The sequence below is a fragment of the Pyrgilauda ruficollis genome, unplaced genomic scaffold, assembly GCF_017590135.1.
Source record: "Pyrgilauda ruficollis isolate IOZ18807 unplaced genomic scaffold, ASM1759013v1 scaffold4, whole genome shotgun sequence".
NCBI lineage: Eukaryota > Metazoa > Chordata > Aves > Passeriformes > Passeridae > Pyrgilauda > Pyrgilauda ruficollis.
Genome location: NW_024525489.1, coordinates 15,027,669 through 15,040,469, shown reverse-complemented (window position 1 = coordinate 15,040,469; position 12,801 = coordinate 15,027,669). Strand labels below are relative to the sequence as shown.

Below are 12,801 nucleotides of genomic sequence, written 5' to 3'. Positions count from 1 at the left end.
TATAGCGCCTAGTCTGCCCATTTCTGGTGTCTCCACTTTGGCATTGTGACAAAAATCAGAATTTAAAGAAGGGAACAAACAGAATCATGCAAAACAGACAAAGTTCAATGCAAAGTACGTACTCAAAAGCAGACCAAAAGGTGACCCAATCAAGATCTGTCAGAATCTACACTGTGAATGAACTTCTGGCAGTAGATGGCCCTTTACCACAGACAAGAAAAATAGAGCAAAACACCACATCTGGAAGCTGAAGTTAGACTGATTCAGACTAGAAATACATTTTCCCCTGAAGAAGACAAAAAAAAAAAAAAATGTTGTGCCCTTCGAATTCCACAACCTTGCCAAGAAGGCATGTTACTTCTGATTTAGACACCAAAGACTATTTTTGTAGATTGCCAAGTGAAATTCAAGCCGGTTACCACAGCTGGTAATACTAAACTGTTACACAGTATCTTATAGTTTTAGAATAAAAGACTCCTCATTTTCCATGTTTTGCACAAGTTAAACATCATTTCTAAACCACACAGGAGAATATTTTTCTTAGAGTATGATTCTCTTCACATTTGTCTAGACTAAAGCTGTGACCTATTTTTTGCCTCCGGTTCTAGAAATCCCCATCCAGAGTCCAGCTTTCTCTACAGCTGCACAGCACAAATTCATAGGTGTCCTGTTCCTTGAGCTCCCCCAAACAAACATGCCCATACAGACCTGCACAGAGTATAACCAGACTGCTATCTCTGACTATTAGTCCTGGAACTAATTGCTCTGATCCTCTATATTTTGCCGTGGGCATCATTCCTTTTATGTACTTTACAGAAAAATACTCTTTTGTTTAGGTCAGGTTTCTCTCCTTCTTTGGTCATGGCCCATCAGCTGCCATCAAAGGTGGGAATCTTCCACATGCTCACAACTCCAAATCTCCTGACCTCAATGTCTATGTGAAAAAAGTAAAAGGTCTAGCATAGATTGTAATCTACCTGGACAGAGTAAATTCAGTTTTCTAACAGCTTGGCTATCTGCCCTGCTGCATTCACATCTGGTTAACCTACAGTCAAATATCACTCAGTGTTTAGGTTAAAATAATTGTATAGCTTTCTTTTATTTTAAAATCCTGTCATATACAGACTTCATCTACTGAAATCCCAAAGAGGCTGAGACGTCATTGCGTGCAGATACCAAAATATATCAGATTTTTGGATTTTTTACTAACAGTTTCAGTCACTCATGAAGGCTAAATGATGGAAATACACTATAACTTTTTATTCCAAAAGAATCACAGCAATATGGGTGTCACTAGTTAATAGGTCAAGTTAATAAAGACAGTTCTGAAAGGCAGGAATTTCCTTCAGTTTTCACTGAAGCCAGTGGGAGTCGGGGAGAAAAAAGCCACGCATCAGGGCCAGATTATGCATGAATTCTCCTCTTACCCCTGTTCGTATTGTCTGACAAAAACTAACGTGACTAAATGCTGTTGTTCAGTGATCAATTTTCAAATTAAGGTATTACAGAAATCTATCCCTTCCATTTCTAAGCACCAGCTGTAACTGTGCTACATCAAATACATCTGCTTCTGCATAATTCTTTTTAAAGCTGGCAGTGCTTAGGCTTTGCCTTCTCAGACAGCAGGTTTTCACCTTGAGTAATACCATCCTTCAGTTATCTTGTGCTTCCTTTCAGCACTGTGTTATTTTTTCTCCAGTCTCTTCATCCCTTGGATGAAGAGCTTTCAAACAAGGGCTAATCTTTGCTCTGTGTGGCACAGGTCACAGATTAGCATGGTCCAACCTTTCCTCCAAAAATCAATGTAATTTCTCAGACATGCTTTTCCTGCTTTTTTCCCCTCTGAACACTTGCAGGGCAGGAGGAATGCACTGTCCATAGTGGAATGAAAAGGAAAATGCTATTCCCTGTTGTCTCAACTTTGGAGTCTATAAATAATAAAAATCTAAAATAAATGATATTTTATGGACAGTTCTATGAGCCATTAAACTCTGAGAAATAATTTAATTTAAATCCTCATAACAGGAGAAAACACATCTAATTATAAAACACTTTCACTAACTCAAGTATTCTAAAAGCTGTACAAAGGATAAGATTCCAATCACTGTTTCCCACAGAAATTTAGAAAGGCTATAGATTGCTCCTTATCTTCATTATGGGGAAGCAGACACAGAAGATTAGTAGAAGATGAGAATTAAGTCTAAGCACATCTGTGGCTCAGAAGGAAAGTGTGTTTTAGTAAGCTTACTACAGGACAGGTGTTTAACAACATTCAATATTGATTTTATTTTCATGGTCCTATGGAAGTCAGTAGATTTTTTTTTTTTTTTTGACACCCTAAAACTTAAGACTAAATGCCTCTAAAATTGTCTTTAAATATGCATGAAGAATTTCAAAAGGTTATTGGGAGAGTCAGATGCATTAGGGTGAAGAATACAGCAGTACTGTTGTCTCATTCTGCAAAACATTTTCAGATTTTGTATGGAGTACTGTGTCATCGTTTTGTTCAATTTTTTTTTCTTTTATTTTAAAGCTTTTTGGGCTGAACTACTGGACAAGCATCGCACTGCCCTATATCATCTCTCTTGCCTGGTTTTCCTTTTTCCCCTCTTAAATTATATTCTTAATTCTCTGAGCTGCCATAAAGCGTCCTAGGAGCAGTCGGAGCAGTTACACCAGAGCGTAAACTTCATCGGTCTTTAGTGTCACACCACACTTTGTCTTCATGGGCAAAGCCTCAAAGAGTTTAACAGGAGACAGGCTGCAATGCATCCCACCCACAGCCAAAAACTTAAAGCTGTCTGTAAATACCACTTTCACCTATCTCAACTACTCATAACAAAACACATGTGCATCAGTGCTGTTCTTCCTGCTCAAATACGTTTAAGTATAGGTGTAGCCCTTAATTTAATAACACAACAGGTTGCAAAAGCACACTTAACTGAACCTATCCTTACAGGTTTGCAATCATAGGTAGGTCAGTGGGGGGCACATACCACAGGCTGGATATTGAAAATCTAATCTAAAAATCTATTCTAAAAAGCCAAGGCTTCTGCTTTACCTATTAAAGTGTCTTTATCTCAACCCACGAGTTCTCACAATTAACCTTCTGCTTCCCTTCCCATCCCGCCACAGGGGGAAGGAATGAACAGCTGTGCTTAGTTGTTGGCCAGGGTTAAACCACGCTACTGAGGAATTAGAAATACCTAAATAAATATCACTGTATTCACTAATATTGAGGACACACTGAGGAAGATTAAGAGCTTGGTTCCATGGTACTGCAAAGCACAAGCTATTGAGCAACACTGAAAAATTACTTTATTTACCAAGAATCAATCTTCAGCTAAAATACAACTCCCACTTGGAACCACGAGGTCAGTAGTATATATTTATAGAATTGTGGCCTAATTAACTACTGGTAATTAAATCTATAAATAAATGGAAAAAGAATAGATCACATTTTGTTTAATTGCCTTAATTAAAAGCTGGAAGCCAGCAAGTCAGACATATTGCCTGCTTTCAGTGAGTTAACATTGATAAAGCTTGCTATGAAGTTAATATTCTTGATTCTGGCACATTACCACACTGTTGTTATTCACAAGGAAGAGCCGCCTTTCAGCCAGCTATCACATTATTCATAACACATTAATCATCTCCTAGGTGCTTAAGAGAAATTGCCAATTCAGCAGTTTTTTTAGGTAATCTGGAACGGAGCTGGGGGCGGGGGGGGGGGGAAGGGGGAGGGGAGGGGAAGAAAATCTTAGCATTTCAGTTTCAGAGATTTTAATGCTGCAACTTTTGCCTTTAATATACTCCCTTCAGCAAAATTCCAAATGTTTAGAGGTGGGAGAGCAAAACTTGAAGACACACACTTGCATTCTTGACCAATAACTCCAAAAAATAAATTATGTCCAAGCCAATTTCTAATGTCTGATTGTCCAAGCATTCCAATGCTGAATGCTTGGACAATCAGCATTCAGTCAGTCTTTTAAAAAAAACCAATAAGCTTCCAATTAACTTGAGGTTTCTGGTGTTACAATTTGAAGTCGACTTTTTGTTTGTTTTAAATGGAAAAGTTGTGCTGGGTAAGGCTAGATATTACAGCAGAGCTACTGCACATCATAGCCTTTTCAGACATGCATAAAAGTATTGTTTTTATGACTTAATGTTCAAGCTGCAATAAGGCCCCAGAGATACCCAGCTGTCATGAAAACTCTGCTTTTCATAATGAGAAGAGTGAAAAGCATATGAACCAGTCATTTGAAGGGTAGATACAGTGGGAAATGACTGAACACCCATTAAACAAAGGAAGAGAAAGGATCTAATGAGACTCTGGTAGTAACAGCCACTGCAGAAGTTCATAAGAGTGAGGGAACAACAGGTCAAGAAAAAACAGGAGGGCAATTTATTCAGCTGGCAAGCTCTGAGGTGCAATGGCTGCAAGACAGCAGCTAGAGAGGCTAAGCGTGTCTGTTTTCCTTGCAAAATGAAACCGTCTGAATGAGGACACAGATGAAAATAAAAGCAACCAACCTGTCGATCGTAAAGCACAGCTAATAACTGTGCTTGTCACGCACATAGTCAGGAGTCAAAGGAATATGCTTTTTTCCATGACTCATCAGCAGTGGGCACAGAGACTCATGTAAACATCATCCAGCAGAATTTGATTCATTCTGAACTATACTTTAGGGAGTTTAGTGGACGCTGCTAAAATTCTTCAAGTAGCAGTGTGGAAAATCATGCTAACAAATAACCTACCTTTGTAATAATCATCTGTGCATTGAATGTAACAATAAGTCACAACAGGCTGTGCATCAATAGGCTATTGGCACACGCTTTTGAACGCATTCTGAGGACCAAAAACAGAAGGCTGAGTGCCTCCATCCATCGAAGAGCAGCACCAGCAGCTTACTAATGCACACCCTAGCGTAGCTAATTGCTATAGGAACAAGGCTCAATTTGTTATAGGAACAAATCTCAAATTTTTGGTTCTCAAAAATATTTCTTGAAACACCTAGAGGTAACATTCATCTCTCTCTAAAGACAGTAGGTAAAAGAGAAAAATAGGTGCCTTTTAAAGATATGATTTCTCTTGAGGGGTGATTTTCAAAAGATAGTATTAGTTTAGGTACTGTTATTAGAGGAAATGCTTCAGAGCCTATGTACTTACAGCCTGAGACTGAAAAGGGCCACTCTTGAGGCAGGAGCTTTATTTGGTGGGTTATTTTCACCTCTGATAAGGAACAAAACTCAAAGAGCTGAGCCGACTTACCCAAGGTCACAGAATAACCTAGCAACAGGACAGAGATGAGCATGATTCTCCACATAACCAGTGAAAAATATAATGGAGGTAGGTCAGCATGAGTTTCCTAAATCTTTTGTAACTCTTGTGTCTTCCCCATAAAACTAACTTCCTATTGAAACCGAACACTGAGAAAACACTTTAAAAAATTTCTGGTGACAAAATAGGTACAGCTTAGTAAGCAGAGGGTACTGTTGGCAGACAGGAACTGCATTTGCTGCTGAAACTATAAATTTTCATAATCCTTAAGTTCTGACTAAAAGGTTATATTTCCATTAGGAGCATAAAGAGCTCCTTCTTTCTGCATCTAAGCAACAAAATTCAAGAACAAGATTAAAGGCAGAGGATTAGCAAAAATGCGAGATCAAGTTATTTGCTTCAAAGGGATTCATACACAAGCAAGAAAAAAAAGCAGCATCCAGTTATCATTGTAACAGAGAGAGTTAGTGCACATATAGACTGATGAGGTACATTTCAAACTGGAAATTTTCTGAACCCTTGGTACTTCTCCATTTTCCTACAACAGGCTGCAACAGACACAAAACTGTGTCACATACAGGCCTGGTCCAGAGCTGGTAACTTTTAACCCATTTCACCTTCTAACTGAGGACCTGAATCTGCTGGGTGTCCTTTCTTCAGAGAAAAGGTTTTCCACAGAAAATAACCTCTAAAAACAAATTTACTTAGTGGAAGGTGGGTGATTTCAAGAAAGGAATGCATCTCAGAGGCCTTTATATTGGGGTGGGGGGGGAAGGGTTAATGGGAAAACTTATGCTAACAACTGACCTGACATTTGTTTAATAAAATCAGCTATGGTAATAAGATAGTACTCTTTTCTGGACTTGCTAGCTTTTGGTAGAGTGCTAGCTTTACTTTAAGAAATTGTATGTAAAAAAAAATTAGGGAAATGCCACTGGATGAAAAATACAATTAGCCAAAAAAAAATCTTAATAACAAACAGAAACAAGTGCATATCGGATGATGTTTAAAGAATAATAAAGCAACTTCAGCCATCAACCACAAGATTTGAAAAAGAAACAGAGACCCTAAAAAAAACTTAGGAAAACTTGAGTTTAAGTACTGGGAACTTCTCACCACCACAACAAACAGACAATAAGACAAGCTACTAAGGAAAATTTTGGAATTGGTTATGAACAACTGACTGGATATTTGTTGTTAAACAGCTTTAGAATAAACAGTTCTGCTTTGCCACAACCACAGAGCTAATCACATATCTTCTATCTCAAAAACACTACACACAACTGCCTTTCCCAAAGTTCATCTACTGAATGAAGTATTTTATAAAACACTGGGTTCCTCTGTACTTAAGGGAAAAAAAAAAAAAAAAAAAAAAAACCAAAAAAACTTAACACACAAAAAAAAAAGTTGCACAGTGCCACCACCTGCACAGAAGTCTGCATTCACTCAGACCCTTCAAGCCAAAACACCACGCACTGTAATTGTGCTGCTTGCTTTGAATTACACTAAAAAACTGTTCTCCTGCATCAAGGAACACTTTGAAAGACACAAGTGAAAAACAGTCACCACTAGGCAACAGCGTTATGTTATCTCCCTTCCTTGTTTCAGGCACTCTCTCCTACGACACAAGAGTACTCCCGTACATGAAGCAGCCCAGTGGTGCAATTACAGCTGATTATATTCATTCAGCTCTCATTCTGAGAGCACCACAATGCTGCTGGTGACTCTCTGCTGCCCACAGGAGTTCTCATGCAGCTGGCTAAGATGGAGGTGGTGGGATGGACTGAAGAGATGTCAAATATTCACCAGAAGATAGAACTATGTTTCTTCATCACAGCCTAATGTCTTCCAGATTTCCTTCTAGCAATGCTCCACCAGTCTGCTCTTTGCTCATTCAACCATGCACATTCTTCATTTAGTTTTCTGGCTGGCTACTTTTTAGGGCTTTGATCTCATTTGACTTGGTGACAGACTACACAGTCCCTCTTAAGCAGTGTGTCAAGTAACATCTGTGAAAAACTGTCCACAAAACCAGTTGCAAAAATAAAATTCATTCTGTTCCTCTCACTGAACGAATTAGACCATTACTGCAATTCACAGAACCTGATCAGATGTTCCACTCCATTGTCAATTGCATATTTCATCGCCAGCACAAGCTCAGCCCTACATCAAGCAAACTGGTGAGGTGGCAAACTCCTCCTGACCTTGTCCAGTTTACCAAAGACTCTCTCCAGGGGGTGAGCCAGCTGACCACAGATGCTAAAAAAAGAAAACCACAAGGTAGATGGGAACCAATTCCATCACTCAGTATCACTCACAAACTTTACATAGGTAACAGAAAAGTTTTCAGACAATTAAGATCTCTCATCTTGTCTTTACATTTCTTATTTCCCTTGCAGTCAATTTCTCATTTTGTTTTGTGCTTAAACAGCAAACTAAAGCTACACTGCAACTTTTAGATGCATCTACTTATATACTATGTTGTTGGATCTGAAAAAAAAATAAATAAAAACCTCTGAAAAGACCTTGGTGTCTTTTACTTGCAGTAGAAAGTGTCTCCAGCATAAAAAAAAAAAGAAATCCACTTCTGGGGGAGGGCAAGAGGAATGCTTTTCCTCTATGAGTCACCAGCTTCACAGGCAGGGTGGAGAGGGATAGAAAATGGGTCAACTAAAGCAGTCTTAGTGGGAAGAGATACTGCCTCTAATTCTGCTACAAGCTTCATTCAGTATGACATGAAGGAGGAGGCATTTGGTGGGAGAAAGATCTGCCCTCCCCTGGGCATGGAGCCACGCAGACCCTTTGCTGGGAGAAAGCAAGATGTAGGAGTTGACTATCATTGTTTCACAACATGCAGAGAATTAGGAATAAGGTAACAATAGCATCTTGGAGTGCACCTACTAGAGATTATCATCTTTCACACTTTTGTTTATACATCTGATAATTCTCTTTTGGACAGAAGGAAAAAATAAGCACTTTTGGAAATACTCCCAAGTAAATTGCCCCAAATTAGCCACTTTTGAGAATGAACATAGCAAGAACATCTTCCAAGGAAAAACTTTCCCTAGTGTACAGTGCAAATCTTCCTTTCCAGTGTAAAAGGGTTCATGATGAAAAAAAAAAAAAAAAATCAGCCCTTTAGTGAAGAGATTATGATGATTTAATCCCAGGCAGCTGCTGCAACTCTGAAATTATAGAAGCAGACACTTCTGGACTGATTACTTCCCTTCTTCATCTGGCAGCGCATGGAAGTTTCACTCAAGCCTGTTAAATGGCTCCAGGCCTACCAGTACTTTCTAAAATGACACTTCCTCATCTCTGCAGTTTAAAAACCCTACAGCCTCCCTCTCTGCTGAGAGAGCCTGAGGCAGGTGTAATGCAGTCCTAATTCTTCTTTAAGGCAACATCATTCTACTCTTTGTCACAGAGCACCAGCATTCATTATTCATTCACCCACTACATATGAAAGGACATGGAATTACTGCCTGTGAACCTTAAGGGCATTGGGGAGCAATACAAATTTAATTCTCATTAAGGTATAAGTACCAAAAGAAGTTCAGACTTTTTCCACCAACTCACCTTCTCTCCTCAAAGCCTGCACGCAAATTTGCACATATTATTTTGACTGGAAAGGAAAAAATATCTGGTTTGGAAGACCTGATGCTCCTGAACTGAGGGCAGAAGTTCTCCATACAACGTGTCTGCTCATTCTACTGACCTACCTGCCTTCAGAGAAACGGCAAGGATGCTGAATTCCAGGCTTAATGACAGTATTTAAAATCTCCATTTGCTGCGAGTTGATCTATCTGAGCTCTCTCACTGCAATTGTCCTACTCATCATGAATCCATTGTTTCATGAAATAGAAACAGTTCTTGACCATTCCTCCCTACATATACTTATGCATTTGATAAAAATCAAGTTGAGGCCCGTGCGGTTGAGTCATGCATATAAATAAGTTCTGCAGTCACACATCACAGGAGACAACAAGCAGGCAGAGAAGCACAAGTGACAGGGAAAGCACCCAGAATCAGCCTGTGCTACTACCAAGTAGAGTCATGCACAAGCTGTAGCATGTACAGTTCTCACAGCAGCAGCCCCACGTGGGTAAATGGTGTGAAGCACACAAACAACCTCAGACAAGCCTTCATAACTTCACTGCCTCCTTCTTACCATGTTAAACATTTCCTCATGATTCTCCCAGCACAAACCCTTTATTCACAGAAGATGAGCATCTTTATGGATGCAGTACTACAAAGCTAAAGTGATTTTACAGATTGGGTGTGTGGGGAAAGAAAGTTACAGTACACAGATAAGTCACAAATATTGACAAGAACATCTCACAAAGCTACCGAGTTCCATCACCGTTCCTAAAACAGGGATTGACAAGGATTTCACCTATGTAATACTGACACATCACTAGCAAGGAGGTGTCTTCCTGCAATTTTGCTGGCACTTCACTTAAGGAAAGAGGGGACAGAAAACTTTTTATCAAGTTAAACAACTGTCAGATCACCTCCTACACAAGCCTTTTCCTTGAGCTCCAGGTGGGCACTTCAATAGGTTTGTTCTTATACAATCTATTTTTCTGACCATAAGCATCATCCTGACAGACATGGACCTTGCATGCAACCAAAATGCCACATTGGCAACTTCTGAGACCACTTCAGTAGCTCCCAGTAAGCTCCTGAGGAAACGGATACCAGCCTTTTGTCTCTCTTTTCCCATATCCTCCCCTTATTTTTGTCAGGGAGTTCAGACATACTCAAAGATACCCTTTCCAAGTAAACTTCTAAATGGGCAATGCTTTAATCTGCAGTTTAATCCTAGAAAGGAAGGTTATTATTCTCAGTAATTCAACTTTAAAAGTTTTCCCCTTGCCAAAGAACTGAATGGCAGCTTCTTTCTTTCATGCCAAAGGCCAATTACAGCAAGGTTTTACTTATACAATTTAAGCCTCCATGCCCCCTTGATGTTTTCCATGCTGGGAGTATCATTTGTTTTGATAGTTTTGTATTATGCAGTTTTTCACGGCTGGAGATTTCAAACACTGTGATTGTCCTGCCAGGAATCACATAGGGGGCTTTCCTTTAGAAATTCAGTCTCCATGATTGCCCTGCCAGGACTCATATAGCTCTGTCCTGATGTGGAATGCCTTATAATTTTACTGTGCTAAGAATTTAACTCATATGTTTACCTTGAGAGGAATACGGGAACACCAGCAGCAAACTATTTCACTCTGCCTTGTCCAAGTTCCAGGATGTGATTTCACCTCATTTTGTAGGGTTGGTACCAATTAGCAGGTATTGAGGTACCTCTTTCTGAATAGGAACAGAGCAGCTCAAAGGGGATTCAGTTTGATTTTCTAAGTCAGTTTTTATGTGAAATTCTCTTACAGTCCCTCAAGCTTTAGCTCCCTTGTCAGAGCAGCCTGAGTGAAGATCCTGTGTATGACTCAAACACATTTCTTCTGTTCCCCTGACTGTGGGTGCCACCCCATCCTGGGATGTAAGGAGCACGTCCCAAACAAGCTGGGCTGCAGAAAAGAGTACCTATATTGAGGGCCCTCTTGCAGCAGCATATCAACAGGCTTGACCCTACTCTCTCCTTCCAGTGCAGAGCAGCATTTTACTGAAAACTGTAATTTGTAGAGATGGATTAAGTGCCTTTGCCATGGGGGATGAAGAGAAGCAGAAACCAGGGGAACAGCAGTTATTGTTGCAATGTACACCAGCTTCTGATTACTACGGAAATGGAAACATTGTCCTGAATCCAAGTAGACAGACTGTTAGGAGACTCACTTTTCAATCCCTTGCATTTTGGGAGCAAGACAAACATCTCATGTGGACAGCTCCTGCCACCAAAAAGCAATTCAAAAGGTTTTGTATATGCTTTCATTCTAGAAACTCTTACATTGTAAAAAGAGACTGCAAAGACTCTGCCTGCATTCACACCATGGGATGCCTCTCTACCATCTGCTCTTTGAAGATAGAGTACTGATTTGAGCCAGCTAGAGGGAATTCCCACCTAGAAAAAAAGATATCTGCCCACCAGTACGGACCTTTTCACAGTCTGCTTCACACAGACTGGACACATCTGCTTTTTTTTCTGATGCAGTGCATCCATGGGAGCAGAAAACCCTGAGGTTTTCCATTTCAAATGAACTCACTAAGTCTGTATAACAAAAAGCATACTTGGTAGCAAAACAGCAAACATTTATTCTGCAGGACAAAAACTACACTTGCTGCTGCAAGTTGCAGTTAAACAAAATATCACATGTAAAACAAATTTAAACACAACCTAAGTTGGACTATCAGTAGGAATTCTTCTCACCTTTGGGTGCTCTTCCTCTCGCTCTCCTAGAACAAAAGCTCAAACCACCACATCCCCCCATGCTGCACACTCAGCTTCCCTATAAGACTCTCAGGAAGACTGAAAGGTTTGATTTAACATTTAAATTCAAATTTCCAAGGCAACCTTCTGAAATCAAATATAGAGATGCCTCAAGTTGACTTCTTAGGCCCAGCCCAGCCACTGGGTACTGGAATGGTCAGCCATCGATGGCTCTTTTGGAAATCAGTCAACTGACAGTTTAGGAGGATTTTCTTCCTGCTCCTCATTATCCCACCAGCAGCTGCGTCTGTTATCCACACGGATATTCACAGGGAGAGTCATAGAGAATTGTAGCTACCAACACATTCATACAAAATTTTGTACAAAACACATACAAGTCTATTACTGACCTCATGACTTCGGGGGGGCTGGTGTATTTTTAGACATAGTACATACAACACCTCAGCTGGCACAGAGACTCAAACTACATTGCCAGAGGCAGCTCCCCACTTCCTTATCTTCCTCTAAAATTCAAAACTGTGAGCTTGGCTACCACTTTTACCAGAAGCATATCAACCTTATTCTTCATTTCCTGCATCTCCTTGCTTTTTAACATAGGTCTACGTGACAGACAGCTGCTTGCTCTGCCTGAAGGCCTCCACGTGCTGCCTGGCACAGTCAGCTGGGAGTGCCGAACCTCGGGAGGAGTTTGTGTGTATGTGAGATAAAGCTTAACATGAAAGAGGACTCACACCATGACAATTTTTACAATCATTAAAGACACCATGATTTTCATACTTTTTACAGTACTTTTTAACTCTGTTTTTCTTTATCCCAAAGATTTCTTCTTCCCTTCTCAGAAAAGGTCATAAATTATGAAACAGACTTAAAACCAAATCTCTGCCTATTTTCATAGCTAGTTCAAAGTGGCAACAAATTTTCTGACATGCAACCAGCAGCTCAGCATACATTTTCATTATTGACTACAGTTGTTTAGAAACCTTGTCTGCTATGGCAGTATCATCAATTTATTGATAGCATAAATGCACTACAGGACATTTCAGTATGGGATAAGATAATTAAAGATATTATTTATAGTCCTTTTAAATGCAGTGCGATTTTTCTTTCCCTTCCAACATACGTGAACAGTGATAACACTCTCCTGTTTAAACAGTATTATTTTCAAAAT

The 12,801-nt window shown here is 39.7% G+C and overlaps 1 long non-coding RNA gene across 1 annotated transcript; it reads left to right on the top strand.

Moving 5' to 3' along the window:
* The first annotated feature begins 5,269 nt into the window (after positions 1-5,269).
* Positions 5,270-7,805, top strand: LOC121358743. The gene is made up of 2 exons (XR_005955941.1): positions 5,270-5,350; positions 6,890-7,805. It is a non-coding gene; the product is annotated as an uncharacterized LOC121358743 (long non-coding RNA).
* The last annotated feature ends 4,996 nt before the right edge of the window (positions 7,806-12,801 follow it).